The following is a 24,103-nucleotide window of genomic DNA, read 5'->3' on the forward strand; positions in this document are numbered from 1 at the left end:
ATGTCCCCTTGCACCCCCACCCCCCAGCATCCAGGGGCACCCTCCACCAGGCCCCCACCCATGTCTCCCACCACCCCCACCCCCCAGCAGTGCAGGGGCAGCCTCCACCAGGCCCCCACTCATGTCTCCCACCACCCCCACCCCCCAGCCACCAGGGGCACCCTCCACCAGGCCCCCACTCATGTCTCCCACCACCCCCACCCCCCAGCCACCAGGGGCACCCTCCACCAGGCCCCCACTCATGTCCCCTATCACCCCCCCCCCAGCAGTTCAGGGGCAGCCTCCACCAGGCCCCCACTCATGTCTCCCACCACCCCCACCCCCCAGCCACCAGGGGCAGCCTCCACCAGGCCCCCACTCATGTCTCCCACCACCCCCACCCCCCAGCCACCAGGCCCCCACTCATGTCTCCCACCACCCCCACCCGCCAGCCACCAGGGGCACCCTCCACCAGGCCCCCACTCATGTCTCCCACCACCCCCACCCCCCAGCCACCAGGGGCACCCTCCACCAGGCCCCCACTCATGTCTCCCACCACCCCCACCCCCCAGCCACCAGGGGCAGCCTCCACCAGGCCCCCACTCATGTCTCCCACCACCCCCACCCCCCAGCAGTGCAGGGGAACCCTCCACCAGGCCCCCACTCATGTCTCCCACCACCCCCACCCCCCACCATCCAGGGGCACCCTCCACCAGGCCCCCACTCATGTCTCCCACCACCCCCACCCCCCAGCCACCAGGGGCAGCCTCCACCAGGCCCCCACTCATGTCTCCCACCACCCCCACCCCCCAGCAGTGCAGGGGCACCCTCCACCAGGCCCCCACTCATGTCTCCCACCACCCCCACCCCCCACCATCCAGGGGCACCCTCCACCAGGCCCCCACTCATGTCTCCCACCACCCCCACCCCCCAGCCACCAGGGGCACACTCCACCAGGCCCCCACTCATGTCTCCCACCACCCCCACCCCCCAGCAGTGCAGGGGCACCCTCCACCAGGCCCCCACTCATGTCTCCCACCACCCCCACCCCCCACCATCCAGGGGCACCCTCCACCAGGCCCCCACTCATGTCTCCCACCACCCCCACCCCCCAGCAGTGCAGGGGCACCCTCCACCAGGCCCCCACTCATGTCTCCCACCACCCCCACACCCCAGCCACCAGGGGCACCCTCCCCCAGGCCCCCACTCATGTCTCCCACCACCCCACCCCCCAGCCACCAGGGGCACCCTCCACCAGGCCCCCACTCATGTCTCCCACCACCCCCACCCCCCAGCAGTGCAGGGGCACCCTCCACCAGGCCCCCACTCATGTCTCCCACCCCCCAGCAGTGCAGGGGCAGCCTCCACCAGGCCCCCACGCATGTCTACCACCACCCCCACCCCCCAGCCACCATGGGCAGCCCCCACCAGGCCCCCACTCATGTCTCCCACCACTCCCACCCCCCCAGCCACCAGGGGCACCCTCCACCAGGCCCCCACTCATGTCTCCCACCACCCCCACCCCCCAGCAGTGCAGGGGCACCCTCCACCAGGCCCCCACTCATGTCTCCCACCCCCCAGCAGTGCAGGGGCAGCCTCCACCAGGCCCCCACGCATGTCTACCACCACCCCCACCCCCCAGCCACCATGGGCAGCCCCCACCAGGCCCCCACTCATGTCTCCCACCACTCCCACCCCCCCAGCCACCATGGGCAGCCCCCACCAGGCCCCCACTCATGTCTCCCACCACCCCCACCCCCCAGCCACCAGGGGCACCCTCCACCAGGCCCCCACTCATGTCTCCCACCACCCCCACCCCCCAGCAGTGCAGGGGCAGCCTCCACCAGGCCCCCACTCATGTCTCCCACCAATCCCACCCCCCCAGCAGTGCAGGGGCAGCCTCCACCAGGCCCCCACTCATGTCTACCACCACCCCCACCCCCCAGCCACCAGGGGCACCCTCCACCAGGCCCCCACTCATGTCTCCCACCACCTCCACCCCCCCAGCAGTGCAGGGGCAGCACCACCAGGCCCCCACTCATGTCCCCTTGCACCCCCACCCCCCAGCATCCAGGGGCACCCTCCACCAGGCCCCCACCCATGTCTCCCACCACCCCCACCCCCCAGCAGTGCAGGGGCAGCCTCCACCAGGCCCCCACTCATGTCTCCCACCACCCCCACCCCCCAGCCACCAGGGGCACCCTCCACCAGGCCCCCACTCATGTCTCCCACCACCCCCACCCCCCAGCCACCAGGGGCACCCTCCACCAGGCCCCCACTCATGTCCCCTATCACCCCCCCCCCCAGCAGTTCAGGGGCAGCCTCCACCAGGCCCCCACTCATGTCTCCCACCACCCCCACCCCCCAGCCACCAGGGGCAGCCTCCACCAGGCCCCCACTCATGTCTCCCACCACCCCCACCCCCCAGCCACCAGGCCCCCACTCATGTCTCCCACCACCCCCACCCGCCAGCCACCAGGGGCACCCTCCACCAGGCCCCCACTCATGTCTCCCACCACCCCCACCCCCCAGCCACCAGGGGCACCCTCCACCAGGCCCCCACTCATGTCTCCCACCACCCCCACCCCCCAGCCACCAGGGGCAGCCTCCACCAGGCCCCCACTCATGTCTCCCACCACCCCCACCCCCCAGCAGTGCAGGGGCACCCTCCACCAGGCCCCCACTCATGTCTCCCACCACCCCCACCCCCCACCATCCAGGGGCACCCTCCACCAGGCCCCCACTCATGTCTCCCACCACCCCCACCCCCCAGCCACCAGGGGCACACTCCACCAGGCCCCCACTCATGTCTCCCACCACCCCCACCCCCCAGCAGTGCAGGGGCACCCTCCACCAGGCCCCCACTCATGTCTCCCACCACCCCCACCCCCCACCATCCAGGGGCACCCTCCACCAGGCCCCCACTCATGTCTCCCACCACCCCCACCCCCCAGTAGTGCAGGGGCACCCTCCACCAGGCCCCCACTCATGTCTCCCACCACCCCTACCCCCCAGCAGTGCAGGGGCACCCTCCACCAGGCCCCCACTCATGTCTCCCACCACCCCCACCCCCCAGCAGTGCAGGGGCAGCACCACCAGGCCCCCACTCATGTCCCCCTGCACCCCCACCCCCCAGCATCCAGGGGCACCCTCCACCAGGTCCTCACAATCCCCAATCATATGCGTTATGGTCAGCCTCCACAGCCAAAAAGCCCTACCAAGTAACCCATTCACCCACATGGAAATGGAAATTACATGTTACACCCCCAAAGTTCATGAAGCTAATGAACCCATGTCCGTCACACACAATGGTTGCAATTGAATGGGAAAACACCCAACATGACATGCATGAAACCAATGAGATGATACCACACAGTGAAGTATGAAAACAAAATAGTATTGAAAAAAAGAAAGAATGCTAAAGAAATGAAACAAACTACAATGGGAATGAGAAAAAATAAGCTGCATGTCCGTATAAAAAAAAAAACAGCAAATCCTAATCCAATAAAATGTCGTCCAAAGTCAAATGTAAAAAAATATCTATCCAATTAAGAACTATGTAAAAAACTTCCAAGGGTCCATGAGCCCAACTGAACAAAGGAAACCTACAAAAAAACCTAACTAAAATGCAACTATATACAAAAAGTGGAGCAGTGTCCGTCGACTCCAAATCATAAGAACAAACAAAGGAAACCTAAAACTAAAGAACTATATACAAAGGCGGCGGGCAAGTCCAGCGGCTCACTCCGTGGTGTTCCGGGCCAGGGCATCATCGAACTCCTGTTCGATGTCCCGGAGGCGGTTCAGTTCCATGGCCCCGAGGGTCCGCAGGGACGACGCCTTGTCCTCCTCCAACCCCCTGCGGATTGCCTCGAGGCACTCGGCCCGCCTCAGGGCCCTCCGCATGAAGTTCTCCGCCCTGACCATTGTGAGCCGCGCCTCTTCCGCCCGCCGCCGCTCCGCACCTATGGCGTGGCCCAACCGCTGCCACACGGAAGACACTCTCTGTCTTGGGTCCTCCTGCCCTCCGGCCGATGCCTGCCCCTCCGATGTCGAAGGCCCCGAGCCTTCATGGCTCCCACCATGTTGCTGCTGCTGCTCTGCCTCTGCCCGTGCACTGCCTCCTGCTGCCTGCACATCCTCCGCCGGCTGGGGTGCAGTTGTTGATGTGGCCACCCCTGCTGGATGTCCGACTCCCGACTGTGGCAGGGATGCCTCCTCCACCAGCCTGGCCACACTGTCAGAGGCAGCTCCACAGGGCACCCAGGTGACTGATGGGTGGGAAGATGGCACAGAGGACGACTGGCGCGTAGGGGGTCCAGTTGAGGAGGGGGTCGGAGCAAGCCCCATCAGACGGAGGAATCCGGTCTGGGTGACCTGTCCCAGCAGGCTGACGTGGTCAACGAGCCATTCGAGATGACGTGCAGTCTCTCCATGAAAAGACTGCAGGTCACCTCGCATGGCCCGTTGACGCAACGCCACACCAGCCAGGACAGGCTCAACCCGGACCTGGATAGCCACGTCTGCAGGCAGAGGAAGGCCAGTTGACGTCAGCTCATCCCCTGCCTGAAAACGGGTCTGGACGTAGGCATCCCTGCTGGTGCAAGATGATGCAGGGACAGGATCGGGGACAGGATTGCACACAGGCACCTCCGCGGCGGCCTGTGCTGCCTCCTGTCCCTGGTCCTGTACTGCACCACTAGCACCAGTGGGATCCCCACCTCCATACCCCGTCTCTGGTGCTTGCACGGCCTCCTCCTCCACCAAACCCCCCATCAACCTGGATGACTCCGTGCCATCTTCCCCTGTTGGGCCCTGTGGGGTCTCAGCTGCCCCTTCTGCTGCCGAGGAGTCCTACTCCAACCTCCGCCTCTTGGACCTCCCCCCGGCAGCTGCGGCCTGGGACGCGGCACCGGACTCCTCACTCCCCGACGAGATGACAACATGGGAGGGGAGCCGGTCCTTGCGTCTCCGGCTGGCGGTGGGATCCCCGCCGCTGTGCTCCACAGCACCTTCTCCGCCCTCTTCATCAGTTGACGCTGCAGACAGGGAGAAACAAAACACAGGCATCAGGGCACTGTACAATGGACACATACACACATGACAGTTGCACATGAGTGGCATTGGCAAACCTCAGACATGTCATCACAATCCCCAACACACATGTCATTGCAACTCGCACACATGAGCCATACCACAGCCATATCGCAACTGCCACCACCATCCCTACACATACAACAGCATGAGCAGCCAAAGGTGAGCCAGACATCACATGCAACACAGGAAGTGCACCACACATGTACACACACCACCAAACTTGCATGCATGTGTACACCTCTGCCAAGTGTCGCACTGTTCAGACGGGCATCCATGTCACATCTGCCAATCAGGCTTCCACATACCGCTGTCACATGCATCCATGTTGCATCACTGTTGCACCCTTGTCAAATACACACACATGCACATGTACACAGTGCTCATACATGCAGCCGAAAACAACATACATGCGTGACATCACGGACACGTCTACTTACATACACATTCATCCAAACATGTGTGCACACACAACTGCATTTGGCATGCAAGCCTACACACACAAGCACCATCCATGTCTCACACATTACAGCCCTCGCATGTGTCAGCCCCACGGCCCTGTACACCCCCACCCATACTCGACCCCATACAAACAGATGTGCAACCTGCACACTACCGAATAATCACCACACGCACTGCTCACAATCAGGATGCATGTACACTCACTGCTCGACTCCAGACGGGTCTGCTTCTCCAGGACCTGGACGTGGAGCGCTGGGGATATGCGTTCCAGGACCCTCATCTGTTCTTCCGACAAGTGGCCCCGGCGCCCCTTGGCATCCGCTGCCTTCAAGAGGTGCCGGGCCTTGTTCAGGGTCCTGGACCTGTAGTCCTCCCAGCGCTTCCTGACATGTTGTAAGTCGCGGACTGCCACCCCCTCCGCGTTGATGGCAGTCACGATGTCAGTCCAGATCCGAGTCCGTCCTTCCTTGTCGGCGCGGGAACTTCCGAAGAGGGCATCATACTGCCCCAGGACTTGCTCCACCAGGACACCAACTTCGGTGGCACTGAAGCTGGTGCCCCTCTGCCTCTCTGGCCGGGGGTTGTCAGTGGTCACAGATGGTGTTTGCCCCGACATGACAACCCCAGAGGCAGGAGTGGGTGGGCAACTGGGTCCTGGGGCTGGGCTGTGGAGCGATGGAATCCCAGTCTGGAGTCTTCGGTTCCAGCAGGGGTGGTCACAGCAACAGCACCCCTGGCTGATGTGCAGGCAGCAAATGGCAGTGCACGTGGGCAGCAGGCAGCAGCAGATGGCAGGTGGGAGCGTGCTCGGGGCTCTGGGGGGCAGTAGTTCGGCCTTCTGGGCAGGAGCGTGGTCTTCCGTGTGCATACGCGTGGCCAGCTTGATACGGAGTGATTTGGCACGTGAAAAGTCTGCACGTCAGCGTGAAATTCGAGGAAAGGCCCTTAGCGCGTAAGCGCATCAGCACGCATACGCGAATCTATTGGACCAAAGGCCCTCAGCGCGTAAGCGCGTCTGTGACGTGACCCGCACGGGTGTTTCCCACACAGCACGTGATGACAGAGCACACGTGGAAAGACTGCACGTCAGAGTGTCATCGCGTGTAATTGGACAGCACGTCAGAGTGCCATCGCGTGTAATTGGTGGGAATGGGCCTAGCGCGTACACACGGCAGTGACAAAGCGTGTAATTGGTGGAAATGGCCCTACACGCAGAAGTGACAAAGCGTGTAATTGGTGGAAATGGCCCTAGCGCGTACACGCCGCGTAAGTGACGCTGGACGTGTGGGCCTGTATAAAAGGTACGTGTAGAACACCATTTCCTTGTACGTGCTTTTCGTGGAGAGCGAGTGGGTGAATTCTGTACTTCTTGTCGTTTCACACGCGATTTACTTCACAGCGTTTCAAGTTCGTATTCCCTGTTACCTCTGACAGCTTTTTCTCTTTTTTCTCTTTTACTGGTTTACCTGGGCCTGTTCCCTCAAACAGTGTTCCCTTCTACTGTTGTCCTGTCTCCTCAGACAGCGTACAAATCTTCTTTTGGCGGGGGTGTTGCCAACCAAACGCGCTCCTTTTTCTTGCTCTTTTACCTGGCAGACGGTGAGTCACGCACGTATCTAACATCTGTGCTTGCCCCGTGTGTAGCCTACCCCTTCAGAGGTCATTCTAGGCTGCGTGTGACACACATACGTTCATTCTTGTGTTACTGGGTGCCACAGCGTAGTGCAGCTTTTTCTTTCTGCACATGTGGTCTAGGAGGGGTTGCGTGCACGTCATCTCCCTTTTTTGGGGCTCCTGTGCGTAGCGTGACCCGTCATCTTTCCCCAGGGGTTACATTCAGCCTTGCAAGAGCACTAGGGTACAATTACCATCTGGTACCCAACCCCTTTGACCCCCAATTGCCCAGGACAATAGTTTACAGCCACTCCCATACGCACATTTACATCAGTGCCATGGCTGGGAGGCGAGGATTCCGTAAGGGTGGCAAAGGTGGAAGAGCCACAAGTGGTGGCCGTGGTGGATCCGGTAGGGGACGTGGTCGTTACTTGCAGGGTGAGCCTGTCCCCCCATGTGTGGAGGACCAGTCAAGGGCACCCATAATCCCCCCCGCCCTCCCGTTGAGGCTGATGTGGCTGACACCATCCATGCTCAGCCCTTGTTGGACCAGCCCATTGTGGCACCAGACCTGGCTGACTCCATGGCTGACTTCCAGGTCAGCAGGCCTATGACACGTGTGCTGGTGCACGTTGATGTCACCATGCCACGTGCATCTGGGGCAGAAAGGTCATCTGCTGCCCCAAGTAGGCAGGGCGGAGAGGCTGCAGGGGCAGCTGCGGCTCCATCCACCCCAGCCCTCACACACCCAGCCAGGACAGTGTCGGTCCTAGTCCATCCTGCTGACATTCCCCCTGACACCATCACACTTGAGCCAATGCCTGCACCAACTCCCATGCTGAGTGTGCAATCCCACAGAGTCCACCAGGGCTCCTGCCCCTAGTGTCCAGAGCGGCGCAGGACACTCAGGATCACCACCACCTTCCAAGCGGAAGAGGAAGAGTGCTCGTCCGGCACAGGCTGATGCCCCAGACACGACTACACAGTCCGGCCCGTCGAGGAAGCCCGGCTTCACGGATGACGAACTGAATGCACTTGTCGAGTATGTGTCCGCACATGACAACAAGATGGTCATTGTTGCAGGATCCAAGACCTACACCTGCACAACGCCAGGCACACTGGCAGACCGTTGCGGACATCGTAAGTGCCCTTGGAATCGTGAGGCGCACAGCCAATGATTGCTATAAGCGCTGGAATGACCTAAAGCGCAGGGCAAAGAGTAAGCTGGCCTCAAGTCATGCCGCAACTCTAGTGACTGGAGGTGGGTCTCCAGTAGTAGACATGGAACTCACTCCACATGAGTCAGTCACTGGGACCTACATCACGGAGGAACAGATCCAAGGCGTGGGAGATCTGCCTGATTAAGAGGCATTGTCTGGTGAGTGCACATGCATGTGTGTGTCATCCATGTGCATGGTGTGTGTGAGGGCTTCTGTTTGTGTGCCAGGTGAGAGTGTGTGCGCCTGAGTCGTATGGGTCAGCCATGTGCTTCATGCAATACATCCTGCGCAGCTGCATTTGGCCATAGCAGTATCCCTTCTGCCAACAGTAGACATCTAGCCCAACTGCACGCCAGTTGCCCTTGAAGTGTCACCTTGCCACAACATTGTTGCTTATTTTTCACTGTTCATTCAGTCAGATTGTTTGCATTCCACCACTTTTACTAGGCATTTCGCAGTCCTCTAGTCACATGTCTGACATGGCTATGGTAAAGTGGAGTGACTTTGTTACCTGGATATCATTTGTTCACACATGTCCCTGTGCAATTGGACCATTTCGGACTGGCAGCTCCAGGTGAAAAATCTGACCTGTTTGAATTAGAAAAGCTATTACATGCGGGAACTGGACTAAATGAATAGGTGCTGCCCTCCTCTCCATCTTCACTCAATAGCAATGGTACATGCCATCTGTGTGATGGCATGTGTGTTTCACCTGGCAATCACAGGCCAATGTGTGATGCCACTGCCAGGCAGCATGCAGAAAATGTGTTCATCTTCCATCTTGGTGTCATCAGTGTGTGCCATTTGCCTGCCCTTCATATGCAGTGAGGGTGCATGCATGGGAGGGTTTTAGTCATGTGGGACATGTGTCAATCAAGTACTGGTTCTCTTGCTTCTCAGCCCTCATTGTGTGCCATGGTGCTAATGCCTGTTTCCATTTCTTTGTTTTTATGTCTTTGCAGGGGAAGACGCACCTGATACTGCTGGGGTTGTGGAGATGGTGCAGACCCAGGAGGGGTCCGAGGGCCGACCAACCACCAGTGAGGGATGTGGTGTGGTGGTGGGTGAGAACCCACAACTGCTGCAGGTCGTGCTCTCAAGGGGTGTCTCTGGCTGCACCTCCCCCGAGCTGTACTCAGGTGTTGATTCGGATGAGACCTACGTGCCGTCGCAGGTGAGTGTTCCAGGGAGGGATTCTGTTCTGTCCCACCCACCTGCACCAGGGTCAGAACCCTCAATGGGGATGTCAGTGTTGGCAGCTACGCCTTTGGTGGTTACGGATGCAGGGTCACACTCTGCGACATCTGATCCTGTTCCTGGGCCAGCAGATCAGAGGGGGAATGCAGTCCTGCAGCCTCAGGCAGTGCCGGCACAGCAAGGCGCAGTTCGCCTTGCCCCAGACAGGTGTGGTGCCCGCCGACGTGGTGGCCGTACGCCACCTGGCAATACCGCATGGGAGCAATCCATTTACGGTATGGCAACCCAACAGGCAGCATCATCCGAGATGATGGCTCAGGCCATGGAAAGGGTGGCCACTTCCATTGTCCCCCCTGAAAGGCTGATGGAGCGACTACAGCAGGCAACCGACTCCATCTGCCAGTCACACAGGGAGGACATGTTGGGGTCCAACAGGGACAGGCGGGCGGCACTGGCGACTCTGCAGGAGGCCATCTCCATAGAGTCCCAGGGCCACAGGGAAGCCCTGAGGCAGGAGCTCCTTCACCTCAGGATGACTCTTGTTGAGCTTGAGGCTTCAACACACCAAAGGACAGAACAGCAGCTGGAGCGTCTCACCCGTACGCTCTCAGCTGAGATGCAGGCAACGAGGGCGGAGGTCCGGGCATCCCGTGAGTTGTTGCATGGGGACCTCCGCACACTCATCCTCCAGAACCAGACCTACCACACCCGCATGCTTGCAGCCATGGAGGAGCAGACTAGGGCCTTGCGTGGGCTGCCTCCCATAGTGCAACCACCTCCGGATGCAGCTGCACAGGGTGATAATAGCGACAGCAGTGATACTCCCACAATAGGGTAGCCGTGTGGGCCATGAGCCCATAGAGGTGTTTTTTTTCCCCAGGGTCCACACAGGTGGGTTCTGGTGTGCACCCTGTCCTCAGACCTCCTGGGTGGCCTCCCCTACCCCCCCGGGCCCATCAATGGCCATTTTTGATTTTATTTTATTTTTATTTTTATTTTTATTTTTAATTAATTTTTTCCCAATTTTTTTGGGACAATTTGTTGGCTTCCGTGGTTCCTGTGGGCATACGCTGCATTGTGGCTGGGCACATGCAGGCTTGTCATGTATTTGGTTCAGATGCTTGGGTTTGAGTCACACACACCCCTCCTGCTTCCAGTTTCCATGGGCTTGCAAAGGGTGTGCCCAAGTGACATTGACGTACATGGTGACATTGGACTCCCACTACATGTGTGGGTAGTCTAGTCAATACTGTGTATACATTCCTAGTGCATATTGCTGTTGTGTTGTACACTGCATGTTGCATTGATGTGTAACTCATCATCTGTGTCTACCCCCCAATTTGCAGGTCCCTTCCTCATGTCTACACAAGGCCCTCTAGTTTGGAGATGGGGTCCATGTTGGCAGCAGTGCACCTACAACTCTACATGGCGCCAACACTGCACAGTTGGTAGTGGTGGGAGTGCAGGCATTTCCAGGTGGTGAGACTACTAATATATAACATTTGTGATGTCATGTTAATGGTAGTACCTGCTCAAGTTTGTTGTTGGTCCTGCATTACTGTGAGCATTTCAGGTGTTGCAAGTTTCAATTAGGGACACTCTACATTGTGACACTAGTGTCATGTTGTGGGGATTACTTTGTTTACCTGCAAATAGCATGACATGGCACGGTGTGTCGTGTGGCGGTGCTGGGGATGGGTTGGCTGACATGGCACTGTCCTCTTGTTGCATTTTGCAAGTGGGTATTCATTTTAGCTGCTTGAATGTGTTACTTCACAAAACTGCATTGGTGGTGTCTGTGTGGGTAGGGATGCACACATTGTGACACTTCCAGGTGAACAATCTCAGGCTGATATGGTTTTCACGGTTCATTCTCCAGACATTCAGGATCAGTGTCAGGTTGAGTCATCATTGATTGTCAGATGGAATGTGCCAGGGCAGTGTGCACTCCACAGGGGTGTGATTTCTATGTGAAGTAATTAGCCACTAGCTGTGTACGGGCTGCCTCCCCCCGTGCCCTTTCCCCTCCCATGCGCAGAGGCTGTGCATGTGGTTGGGGATGTGGGGCCACCACCATGTCCACGGCCAGGCCCCGGCGTGTTGCAACGTTGTGCAGGACACATGCTGCCACTATGATCCTGCACACTACTGGGGGAGCGTACAACAGCTGCCCGCCAGAACGGTCAAGGGAGCGAAAGCGTGACTTTAGCACTCCGAATGTGCGCTCCACTATGCCCCGGGTTGTAATGTGGGCTGTGTTATATCTTACCTGGGGTGGCGTGGTGGGGTTCCGAATTGGCGTCATCATGTGGGGGCTGAGAGGGTAGGCACTGTCCCCTGTGGAGGTGGTGATTGGTATCATTGGTGGGGTTGTGACCTTGCTCAGTATCTGACATGCATGCATGTGCAGTGGCATTCATACTCACCAAGCAGCCATGTATCGCCATGCCGCCCAGCTTCTAGGTCCCGGCTTAGGGTGGACATTCGGTAAATGAAGCTGTCGTGGGTTGGCCCGGGATAGTTGGCATATACTGAGGTGATGATTCCCTTGGCATTACATACTACCTGCACGTTGATGGAATGCCAGTGCTTGCGGTTCCTATAGATGTGCTCTGATGCCCTGGGGGGACGTAGAGCCACAATGTACCATTGCTATTGAGTGAAGATGGAGAGGAGGGCAGCACCTATTCATTCAGTCCAGTTCCCGCATGTAATAGCTTTTCTAATTCAAACAGGTCAGATTTTTCACCTGGAGCTGCCAGTCCGAAATGGTCCAATTGCACAGGGACATGTGTGAACAATATATACCTGCCCAGAACACCTGCAGAAAGGCATGCTGCCGCCCTGGATTTTTACGGTGTGGCACGATTCCCCAAAGTGCTAGGTGCCATCGACTGCACCCATGTGGCTCTACGTCCCCCCAGGGCATCAGAGCACATCTATAGGAACCGCAAGACTGATGGGCATGCAGTGATGATGTTCAAGACCTGGTGTAGGCAGCGTGACTGGGTGGCCTGTGATACCCCACCCACAATGGCACTTGTCCGCTGAAATGATCCAGTGGCTAAGAAGTGCAGTACATTGAGGACCTTCTCCAGGGGGCTGAGTGCTTGGGAGCACAGGGTGGGTGATGTGAGGTCATCCTCCCACTCACTCACCAGGTCCAGTATAATGTGTGGTGGAAACCTGTACCTCCCATGCACCTGGTCATCAGGCATCCCGAAAAGGCTGGTTCTGGGTGTGAATATTCTGGCCCTGACTATCCTCCTCCTCCTCCTTTGGTAGCCCACGCCCACTGCTGCTAGGAACGGTATGTTCATCCTGGGTCTGAGCTTGTTATTTTGTTAGCGCGCAAATGTATGCGTTGCGCGTGTTGTAGGCGAGCGTGTGACCCGCGCACCCCTGAAATCCAGTACCCAGTCCAATAGCGTGTGGAAATGCCCGCGCACCCCGGGATACAGGTGCGCTGACGTACTTGCGTGTGTAAGTGCCCGCGCACCCCTGATATACACGTACATAGGCCAATCACGTGTACGCGCACTTTTGTCCAATTACACGCGATGACACTCTGACGTGCTGTCCAATTACACGCGATGACACTCTGACGTGCAGTCTTTCCACGTGTGCTCTGTCATCACGTGCTGTGTGGGAAACACCCGTGCGGGTCACGTCACAGACGCGCTTACGCGCTGAGGGCCTTTGGTCCAATAGATTCGCGTATGCGTGCTGACGCGCTTACGCGCTAAGGGCCTTTCCTCGAATTTCACGCTGACGTGCAGACTTTTCACGTGCCAAATCACTCCGTATCAAGCTGGCCACGCGTATGCACACGGAAGACCACGCTCCTGCCCAGAAGGCCCAACTACTGCCCCTCAGAGCCCCGAGCATGCTCCCACCTGCCATCTGCTGCTGCCTGACTGCCTGCTGCCCACGTGCACTGCCATTTGCTGCCTGCACATCAGCCAGGGGTGCTGTTGCTGTGACCACCCCTGCTGGAACCGAAGACTCCCGACTGGGATTCCATCGCTCCACAGCCCAGCCCCAGGACCCAGTTGCCCACCCACTCCTGCCTCTGCGGTTGTCATGTCGGGGCAAACACTATCTGTGACCACTGACAACCCCCGGCCAGAGAGGCAGAGGGGCACCAGCTTCAGTGCCACCGAAGTTGGTGTCCTGGTGGAGCAAGTCCTGGGGCAGTATGATGCCCTCTTCGGAAGTTCCCGCGCCGACAAGGAAGGACGGACTCGGATCTGGACTGACATCGTGACTGCCATCAACGCGGAGGGGGTGGCAGTCCGCGACTTACAACATGTCAGGAAGCGCTGGGAGGACTTCAGGTCCAGGACCCTGAACAAGGCCCGGCGCCTCTTGAAGGCAGCGGATGCCAAGGGGCGCCGGGGCCACTTGTCGGAAGAACAGATGAGGGTCCTGGAACGCATATCCCGAGCGCTCCACGTCCAGGTCCTGGAGAAGCAGACCCGTCTGGAGTCGAGCGGTGAGTGTACATGCATCCTGATTGTGAGCAGTGCGTGTGGTGATTATTCGGTAGTGTGCAGGTTGCACATCTGTTTGTATGGGGTCGAGTATGGGTGGGGGTGTACAGGGCCGTGGGGCTGACACATGCGAGGGCTGTAATGTGTGAGACATGGATGGTGCTTGTGTGTGTAGGCTTCCATGCCAAATGCAGTTGTGTGTGCACACATGTTTGGATGAATGTGTATGTAAGTAGACATGTCCGTGATGTCACGCATGTATGTTGTTTTCGGCTGCATGTATGAGCACTGTGTACATGTGCATGTGTGTGTATTTGACAAGGGTGCAACAGTGATGCAACATGGATGCATGTGACAGCGGTATGTGGAAGCCTGATTGGCAGATGTGACATGGATGCCCGTCTGAACAGTGCGACACCTGGAAGAGGTGTACACATGCATGCAAGTGTGGTGGTGTGTGTACATGTGTGGTGCACTTCCTGTGTTGCATGTGATGTCTGTCTCACCTTTGGCTGCTCATGCTGTTGTATGTGTAGGGATGGTGGTGGCAGTTGCGATATGGCTGTGGTATGGCTCATGTGTGCGAGTTGCAAGGACATGTGTGTTGGGGATTGTGATGACATGTCTGAGGTTTGCCAATGCCACTCATGTGCAACTGTCATGTGTGTATGTGTCCATTGTACAGTGCCCTGATGCCTGTGTTTTGTTTCTCCCTGTCTGCAGCGTCAACTGATGAAGAGGGCGGAGAAGGTGCTGTGGAGCACAGCGGCGGGGATCCCACCGCCAGCCGGAGACGCAAGGCCCGGCTCCCCTCCCGTGTTGTCATCTCGTCGGGGAGTGAGGAGTCCGGTGCCGCGTCCCAGGCCGCAGCTGCCGGGGGGAGGTCCAAGAGGCGGAGGTTGGAAATGGACTCCTCGGCAGCAGAAGGGGCAGCTGGGACCCCACAGGGCCCAACAGGGGAAGATGGCACGGAGTCATACAGGTTGGTGGGGGGTTTGGTGGAGGAGGAGGCCGTGCAAGCACCAGAGACGGGGTCTGGAGGTGGGGATCCCACTGGTGCTAGTGGTGCAGTACAGGACCAGGGACAGGAGGCAGCACAGGCCGCCGCGGAGGTGCCTGTGTGCAATCCTGTCCCCGATCCTGTCCCTGCATCATCTTGCACCAGCAGGGATGCCTACGTCCAGACCCGTTTTCAGGCAGGGGATGAGCTGACGTCAACTGGCCTTCCTCTGCCTGCGGACGTGGCTATCCAGGTCGAGCCTGTCCTGGCTGGTGTGGCGTTGCGTCAACGGGCCATGCGAGGTGACCTGCAGTCTTTTCATGGAGAGACTGCACGTCATCTCGAATGGCTCGTTGACCACGTCAGCCTGCTGGGACAGGTCACCCAGACCGGATTCCTCCGTCTGATGGGGCTTGCTCCGACCCCCTCCTCAACTGGACCCCCTATGCGCCAGTCGTCCTCTGTGCCATCTTCCCACCCATCAGTCACCTGGGTGCCCTGTGGAGCTGCCTCTGACAGTGCAGCCAGGCTGGTGGAGGAGGCATCCCTGCCACAGTCGGGAGTCGGACGTCCAGCAGGGGTGGCCACATCAACAACTGCACCCCAGCCGGCGGAGGATGTGCAGGCAGCAGGAGGCAGTGCACGGGCAGAGGCAGAGCAGCAGCAGCAACATGGTGGGAGCCATGAAGGCTCGGGGCCTTCGACATCGGAGGGGCAGGCATCGGCCGGAGGGCAGGAGGACCCAGGACAGAGAGTGTCTTCCGTGTGGCAGCGGTTGGGTCACGCCATAGGTGCGGAGCGGCGGCGGGCGGAAGAGGCACGGCTCACAATGGTCAGGGCGGAGAACTCCATGCGGAGGGCCCTGAGGCGGGCCGAGTGCCTCGAGGTAATCCGCAGGGGGTTGGAGGAGGACACGGCGTCGTCCCTGCGGACCCTCAGGGCCATGGAACTGGACCGCCTCCGGGACATCGAACAGGAGTTCGATGATGCCCTGGCCCGGAACACCACGGAGTGAGCCGCTGGACTTGCCCGCCGCCTTTGTATATAGTTCTTTAGTTTTAGGTTTCCTTTGTTTGTTCTTATGATTTGGAGTCGACGGACACTGCTCCACTTTTTGTATATAGTTGCATTTTAGTTAGGTTTTTTTGTAGGTTTCCTTTGTTCAGTTGGGCTCATGGACCCTTGGAAGTTTTTTACATAGTTCTTAATTGGATAGATATTTTTTTACTTTTGACTTTGGACGACATTTTTTTGGATTAGGATTTGCTGTTTTTTTTTTTATACGGACATGCAGCTTATTTTTTCTCATTCCCATTGTAGTTTGTTTCATTTCTTTAGCATTCTTTCTTTTTTTCAATACAATTTTGTTTTCATACTTCACTGTGTGGTATCATCTCATTGGTTTCATGCATGTCATGTTGGGTGTTTTCCCAACTCCCTTGGAAGCAGATCCATAACCCAGGTTCCGAGTGCCAACCAGTCCCAATTGGGACCTTTTGGACCCAGTCCTGGCGCCAGTGGCACCAGGCTCATAAATATGCCCAGTCCCAGCGCTGGAAGCGCCGGGCTCATAATGCTTGGGTGGACTTACCTTCAGCAGACCATGCTGCTTACTTGCCTGCCAGTTGAGCCTCTGATCCTCTTCTGTTTGGAACTACTTTTCCTGTTGGGTGGGGCTGGAGCCACTCCCTAGATTCAAAACACTGGAACTCTTCTGGAAGGCAGGAACTCTTTTCTTACCAGGAACTCTTTTCTTACTTATGCGTGGCTGTGGAAGGAGACACCTAAGCACTACAGGAGGCTATTTAAACCACACCCGGTGGATGAATCTTGCTTTGCGTTATTCTGCAACCTCTGCAGCAGAACGCTCATCGTGTCTTCTGCATCCGGTCCTGGGCCTAAGGAAAAAGGCTTACCATCCTGAATCCAGTCTTCAGCAACACCTATAAAGACAAGAAAGAACAGGTTAGCATTCCGGCATCTGAAAGGCAAAGGCTTACCATCCTGAATCCAGTCTTCAGCAACACCTATAAAGACAAGAAAGAACAGGTTAGCATTCCGGCATCTGAAAGGCAAAGGCTTACCTACTCTTCGTGCGCTCTGGAGGTCTTCACACTGCATTCCGGCATCTGAAAGACAAAAGTTTACCAACTCTTCGCACGCTCCGGAGGCCTTCGGCGCTGCATCCCGCATCTGAAAGACAAAACAAGGTGCGTTTAAAGACATTGGGGAACTTTAATACTCACGTGCCATTACTCCTTTCCACCTCTAATCCAGTGGGTATTCCGGCACCCTGCAGCCGCTCCGAACTCGTACCTGCAAAATAAAAAGACAGTTAGAGCGCATAGTGAAGCAGGCAACAAGCGCTTACTTACGTGCTTCCAGGCGCTTCTATTCATCACACGGGCTCCATCTTCAACTCACTTCAGCCCGTCATCCGCCATCGCCGGAACCCTGCAAAACAAGAGACATCATTACTAAAGACTTTAAAGACATTTGAATGACTCGAAACTTACCGTTCGTGCAGTAAACGACGGACAGCAGTCCTCTGAAGTCAAGAGGCCTGCGCTACCTATCCAGTGAAGAAACTGGTTACAGCACCCTGCCCCGAGGCAGATGGAGAGCTCGGCATTCACTTACCTAAGGTGAGAGCGTTAACCTTTGGGGGTCTACAGGAGAGGAGAAGAGGAAAGAGATAGGGACACCCCAATAACCCCAGTTCATTAACCCCATATTTTCTATCTGCAGACATCTTACTCTACACGTCAGGCATACAGTGCACAGAGGTCCAGCCCAAAGAGCCAACCGGGTGCTACACATCACCTTTGAAGATACGGTAGTCGCCCAGTCAAGACCGGCGCCTCTGCGAGAATCAGGTGAGCGTTACAGGTATCATCTCATTGGTTTCATGCATGTCATGTTGGGTGTTTTCCCATTCAATTGCAACCATTGTGTGTGACGGACATGGGTTCATTAGCTTCATGAACATTGGGGGTGTAACATGTAATTTCCATTTCCATGTGGGTGAATGGGTTACTTGGTAGGGCTTTTTGGCTGTGGAGGCTGTCCATAACGCACATGATTGGGGATTGTGAGGACCTGGTGGAGGGTGCCCCTGGATGCTGGGGGGTGGGGGTGGTGGGAGACATGAGTGGGGGCCTGGTGGTGCTGCCCCTGCACTGCTGGGGGTGGGGGTGGTGGGAGACATGAGTGGGGGCCTGGTGGAGGGTGCCCCTGGTGGCTGGGGGGTGGGGGTGGTGGGAGACATGAGTGGGGGCCTGGTGGAGGGTGCCCCTGGTGGCTGGGGGGTGGGGGTGGTGGGAGACATGAGTGGGGGCCTGGTGGAGGGTGCCCCTGCACTGCTGGGGGGTGGGGGTGGGTGGTAGACATGAGTGGGGGCCTGGTGGAGGGTGCCCCTGCACTGCTGGGGGGTGGGGGTGGTGGGAGACATGAGTGGGGGTGAGACGCCCATTGAAATGAATGGGCGTGCAGGAGGCTTGGCGGGTGAGTCAGCCCTTTGCAAGGCGGGTGACACCCGCCAAAAGCGGGTGAGTTGAGAGCTCTGGGGGTGGGGGTGCAGGGGGACATGAGTGGGGGCCTGGTGGTGCTGCCCCTGCACTGCTGGGGGGTGGGGGTGGTGGGAGACATGGGTGGGGGCCTGGTGGAGGGTGCCCCTGGATGCTGGGGGGTGGGGGTGCAGGGGGACATGAGTGGGGGCCTGGTGGAGGGTGCCCCTGGTGGCTGGGGGGTGGGGGTGGTGGGAGACATGAGTGGGGGCCTGGTGGAGGGTGCCCCTGCACTGCTGGGGGGTGGGGGTGGTGGGAGACATGAGTGGGGGCCTGGTGGAGGGTGCCCCTGGATGGTGGGGGGTGGGGGTGGTGGGAGACATGAGTGGGGGCCTGGTGGAGGGTGCCCCTGGGTGGTGGGGGGTGGGGGTGGTGGGAGACATGAGTGGGGGCCTGGTGGGGGCTGGCCATGGTGGCTTGGGGGTGGGGGTGGTGGGAGACATGGGTGGGGGCCTGGTGGAGGCTGCCCCTGCACTTTTGGGGGGTGGGGTGGTGGGAGACATGAGTGGGGGCCTGGTGGGGGCTGCCCATGGTGGCTGGGGGGTTGGGGGAGGTGGTAGACATGAGTGGGGGCCTGGTGGAGGGGGCCCCTGCACTGCTGGGGGGTGGGGGTGGTGGGAGACATGAGTGGGGGCCTGGTGGAGGGTGCCCCTGGTGGCTGGGGGGTGGGGGTGGTGGGAGACATGAGTGGGGGCCTGGTGGGGGCTGCCCATGGTGGCTGGGGGGTGGGGGTGGTGGTAGACATGAGTGGGGGCCTGGTGGAGGCTGCCCCTGCACTGCTGGGGGGTGGGGGTGGTGGGAGACATGAGTGGGGGCCTGGTGGAGGGTGCCCCTGCACTGCTGGGGGGTGGGGGTGGTGGGAGACATGAGTGGGGGCCTGGTGGAGGGTGCCCCTGGATGGTGGGGGGTGGGGGTGGTGGGAGACATGAGTGGGGGCCTGGTGGAGGGTGTCCCTGCACTGCTGGGGGGTGGGGGTGGTGGGAGACATGAGTGGGGGCCTGGTGGAGGGTGCCCCTGGTGGCTGGGGGGTGGGGGTGGTGGGAGACATGAGTGGGGGCCTGGTGGAGGGTGCCCCTGGATGGTGGGGGGTGGGGGTGGTGGGAGACATGAGTGGGGGCCTGGTGGAGGGTGCCCCTGCACTGCTGGGGGGTGGGGGTGGTGGGAGACATGAGTGGGGGCCTGGTGGAGGCTGCCCCTGCACTGCTGGAGGGTGGGGGTGGTGGGAGACATGAGTGGGGGCCTGGTGGAGGGTGCCCCTGGTGGCTGGGGGGTGGGGGTGGTGGGAGACATGAGTGGGGGCCTGGTGGAGGCTGCCCCTGCCCTGCTGGGGGGTGGGGGTGGTGGAAGACATGGGTGGGGGCCTGGTGGAGGGTGCGCCTAGATGCTGGGGGGTGGGGGTGCAGGGGGACATGAGTGGGGGCCTGGTGGTGCTGCCCCTGCACTGCTGGGGGGTGGGGGTGCTGGGAGACATGGGTGGGGGCCTGGTGGAGGGTGCCCCTGCACTGCTGGGGGGTGGGGGTGGTGGGAGACATGAGTGGGGGCCTGGTGGGGGCTGCCGATGGTGGCAGGGGGGTGGGGGTGGTGGGAGACATGAGTGGGGGCATGGTGGGGGCTGGCCATGGTGGCTGGGGGGTGGGGGTGGTGGTAGACATGGGTGGGGGCCTGGTGGAGGCTGCCCCTGCACTGCTGGGGGGTGGAGGTGGTGGGAGACATGAGTGGGGGCCTGGTGGGGGCTGCCCCTGGATGGTGGGGGGTGGGGGTGGTGGAAGACATGAGTGGGGGCCTGGTGGAGGGTGCCCCTGCACTGGTGGGGGGTGGGGGTGGTGGGAGACATGAGTGGGGGCCTGGTGGAGGGTGCCCCTGGGGGGTGGGGGTGGTGGGAGACATGAGTGGGGGCCTGGTGGAGGGTGCCCCTGGATGGTGGGGGGTGGGGGTGGTGGGAGACATGAGTGGGGGCCTGGTGGAGGGTGCCCCTGCACTGCTGGGGGGTGGGGGTGGTGGGAGACATGAGTGGGGGCCTGGTGGGGGATGCCCATGGTGGCTGGGGGGTGGGGGTGGTGGGAGACATGAGTGGGGGCATGGTGGGGGCTGGCCATGGTGGCTGGGGGGTGGGGGTGGTGGGAGACATGGGTGGGGGCCTGGTGGAGGCTGCCCCTGCACTGCTGGGGGGTGGAGGTGGTGGGAGACATGAGTGGGGGCCTGGTGGGGGCTGCCCATGGTGGCTGAGGGGTGGGGGTGGTGGTAGACATGAGTGGGGGCCTGGTGGAGGGTGCCCCTGCACTGCTGGGGGGTGGGGGTGGTGGGAGACATGAGTGGGGGCCTGGTGGAGGGTGCCCCTGGATGGTGGGGGGTGGGGGTGGTGGGAGACATGAGTGGGGGCCTGGTGGAGGGTGTCCCTGCACTGGTGGGGGGTGGGGGTGGTGGGAGACATGAGTGGGGGCCTGGTGGAGGCTGCCCCTGCACTGGTGGGGGGTGGGGGTGGTGGGAGACATGCATTGTTGATCAGTAGTGCAAGGTGACATGTGGGTTGGCTGCGGGGCATGCCCATGGTGGATGGGCTGCCTGCGGGACATGAGCAGGGGTGCAGGGTAGTCCCCCGTGGTGTGGGCTGCCTGCAGCGGCCGTGGAGGTTGTCGAGCGTACACCTGGGAGGACCCACACGGCCAATTCACGTGTAGTACTCCCCAGAACCCCTGGAATTCACATACCCTGCTGAAATCGCGTGTGGAACTTCCCGCGCATCCCTGGAATACACGTACCCTGCTCGCACGGGGCCGATCGCGTGTGGAACTTGCCGCGCACCCCTGAAATACACGTACCCTGATGAAATCGCGTGTGGAACTTCCCGCGCACCCCTGCAATACACGTATCCTGCTCGCACGGGCCCAATCGCGTGTGGAACTTCCAGCGCACCCCTGAAATACACGTACCCTGCTGAAATCGCGTGTGGAACTTCCCGCACACCCCTGGAATACACGTACCCTGCTGAAATCGCGTGTGGAACTTCCCGCGCACCCCTGAAATACACGTACCCTGCTCGCACTGGGCCAATCGCGTGTGGAACTTCCCGCGCACCCCTGAAATACACGTACCCTGATGAAATCACGTGTGGAACTTCCCGCGCACCCCTGAAATACACGTACCCTGCTGGACTGGAATCACATGTGGAACTTCCCGCGCACCCATGGAATACACGTACCCTGCTCGCACTGGGCCAATCGCGTGAGGAACTTCCCGCGCACCCCTGAAATACACGTACCCTGCTGAAATCGCGTGTGGAACTTCCCGCGCACCCCTGGAATACACGTACCCTGCTGAAATCGCGTGTGGAACTTCCCGCGCACCCCTGAAATACACGTACCCTGCTTCGCACTGGGCCAATCGCGTGTGGAACTTCCCGCGCACCCCTGAAATACACGTACCCTGATGAAATCACGTGTGGAACTTCCCGCGCACCCCTGAAATACACGTACCCTGCTTGCACGGGGCCAATCGCGTGTGGAACTTCCCACGCACCCCTGAAATAAACGTACCCTGCTCGCACTGGGCCAATCGCGTGTGGAACTTCCCGCGCACCCCTGAAATACACGTTCCCCGCTTGGCGTTTGCTGTTTGCCAGGCCGGTGAACTGGTCCAGGGTTAGCGCAGCCCTTTGCGATGATTTAGCGATTTTGATGGCTTTTCCTTGCGCGAGGGCGTTACTGGCGCTGCTGCAGGGTCGCTGCGATTCTCTGCGCCACGGCTGGTTTGGGAGCCTAAAATCCATGAATACGCTGTGCGCGGAAATCGGTTTTAGCGCACGTTCCTGGCGCACACAATCGCACGCGGACACTCTGCGCCAGCCGCTTGCGACACTTTTCTGCGAAATTCTATGAATTACCCTGTTAATATTTAGCTGCATTCTCCTTCATTCGCTGGCAGATTTTAATCGCGGTGCATTGAGCAAAAAACAGCACACGCCCCTAGTTCCCCCTGTAGCTGTAATCTCGGTTGTTCGCTCTTAAGGGTCGCAGCCCTAAGTACGGAAGCAAGGCCGGGATTTCGCTTGACACCAACGGAGATTGAAAATGACTTTCTTACATGTTGTCATTCAAACCATTGAAAGCACAGCGAATGTGAACGCGCAATTAACTGCTAGACAGGTATCACACATTTGCAATTTAGTAGGAATAGTGATCTGCATTCCGTAGAGTAAATGAGCACATTTAACTCAATGAGTGTTGAATCCTCTGCACATGCGTGGGTGTGATCATATTCCCTCTTCCGGATGTCCTTCATTTCATCAGTTTAGTGGTTAAACCTCTCTGGAACTTTGATTTCCACTGCTGTGCAGAGCAACCTTTCCATCTGCTCCTGAAAGAGACCCGTTGCCATTATCTTTGATTGAAGCACTTAACCTGATAAGTGGCGCATCAGAAACAAGAAGGACAAATAGCAGTGTATACAGAGTTCACGGAAATGCATCTTCTGGATAATATACTTTTAACGTGTCAGTGAGAGCACTGCTGTTGGCCCCTCTGTCAAAGTGAGCTTGCCCTTGACGAGGAAAGAAAATGATAGACTGTTTGATGTGATGGAAGATAAAAACCTAGTGGTATTAAAGGTTTGCACATTGGTGCTACTGCCTGACTGTGAGAGACCGATTCACATTCTATTTTTGATTTTTTACTTTGTGCTGCCAGACCATAAGCACTGCGCTGGAAGGAGACGGCCGAATGCATGCAGCCGCCACCTACGATCCCTGATGGAGCAGCCATTGCTGATTTCGAGGCAGCTGTTTGTCACATACGAGAGAAAGAATTGCGCCATTTAATTGGTCAAAAAAGGACATATTATCCTGATGGATGTGATTGCAGGCATGAACGCCAAAGTGGTAGAGGAGATTAGAAATTCCAGGCTCTGGCTTTTGAATTTTTTGGATTCAAAAGCTGTCGATGTGAAATGCAAAGGCAATTCTGAAACGCAATTTAAAAAAAAAATCCCTTTTGAAACTGGCACTCAAAATGGCAAACCTCCAACCATAGCCTGAGATTGTAATTCAAAGCTTTTACTTATGATTTATACATTATATGATTCTAAATTGGTCTATAATTTTGATCCTTCAGAATTGCATATTTAAACTCACCACCTCGAGCTGACCATCATGTCTCAACTCGTATTTATAGTCATAACTTTAATACTGGGTTGGTCAATTTTTGGTTTGGCTACAAAAAGCTTTTGCACATCAGCAGAACTATTGCAGGGCCTGCTGGGTTAGTGCCCTGATTTAGCATGTTTCTTTGCAATGCTATGTTCTTCTTTTCTCACCCGTGTTGCCTTCCTGTGTGCCTATGTCCCTCCCAACATGTTCCATGCTCCACTGACCTCCATATTTCTGCTGTTCTTTTGGTACAGCCAGGAGGAAGATGGCTGTGAGAAGGGACACAACAGTTTGTGAATGTTGTTTGGTTATTTACCCACCCACTGACTGCTGAAAGT

Source organism: Ambystoma mexicanum, chromosome 1q (genome assembly GCF_040938575.1).
Source record: "Ambystoma mexicanum isolate Mex_15411 chromosome 1q, UKY_AmexF1_1, whole genome shotgun sequence".
In the NCBI taxonomy this organism is placed as follows: Eukaryota; Metazoa; Chordata; class Amphibia; order Caudata; family Ambystomatidae; genus Ambystoma; species Ambystoma mexicanum.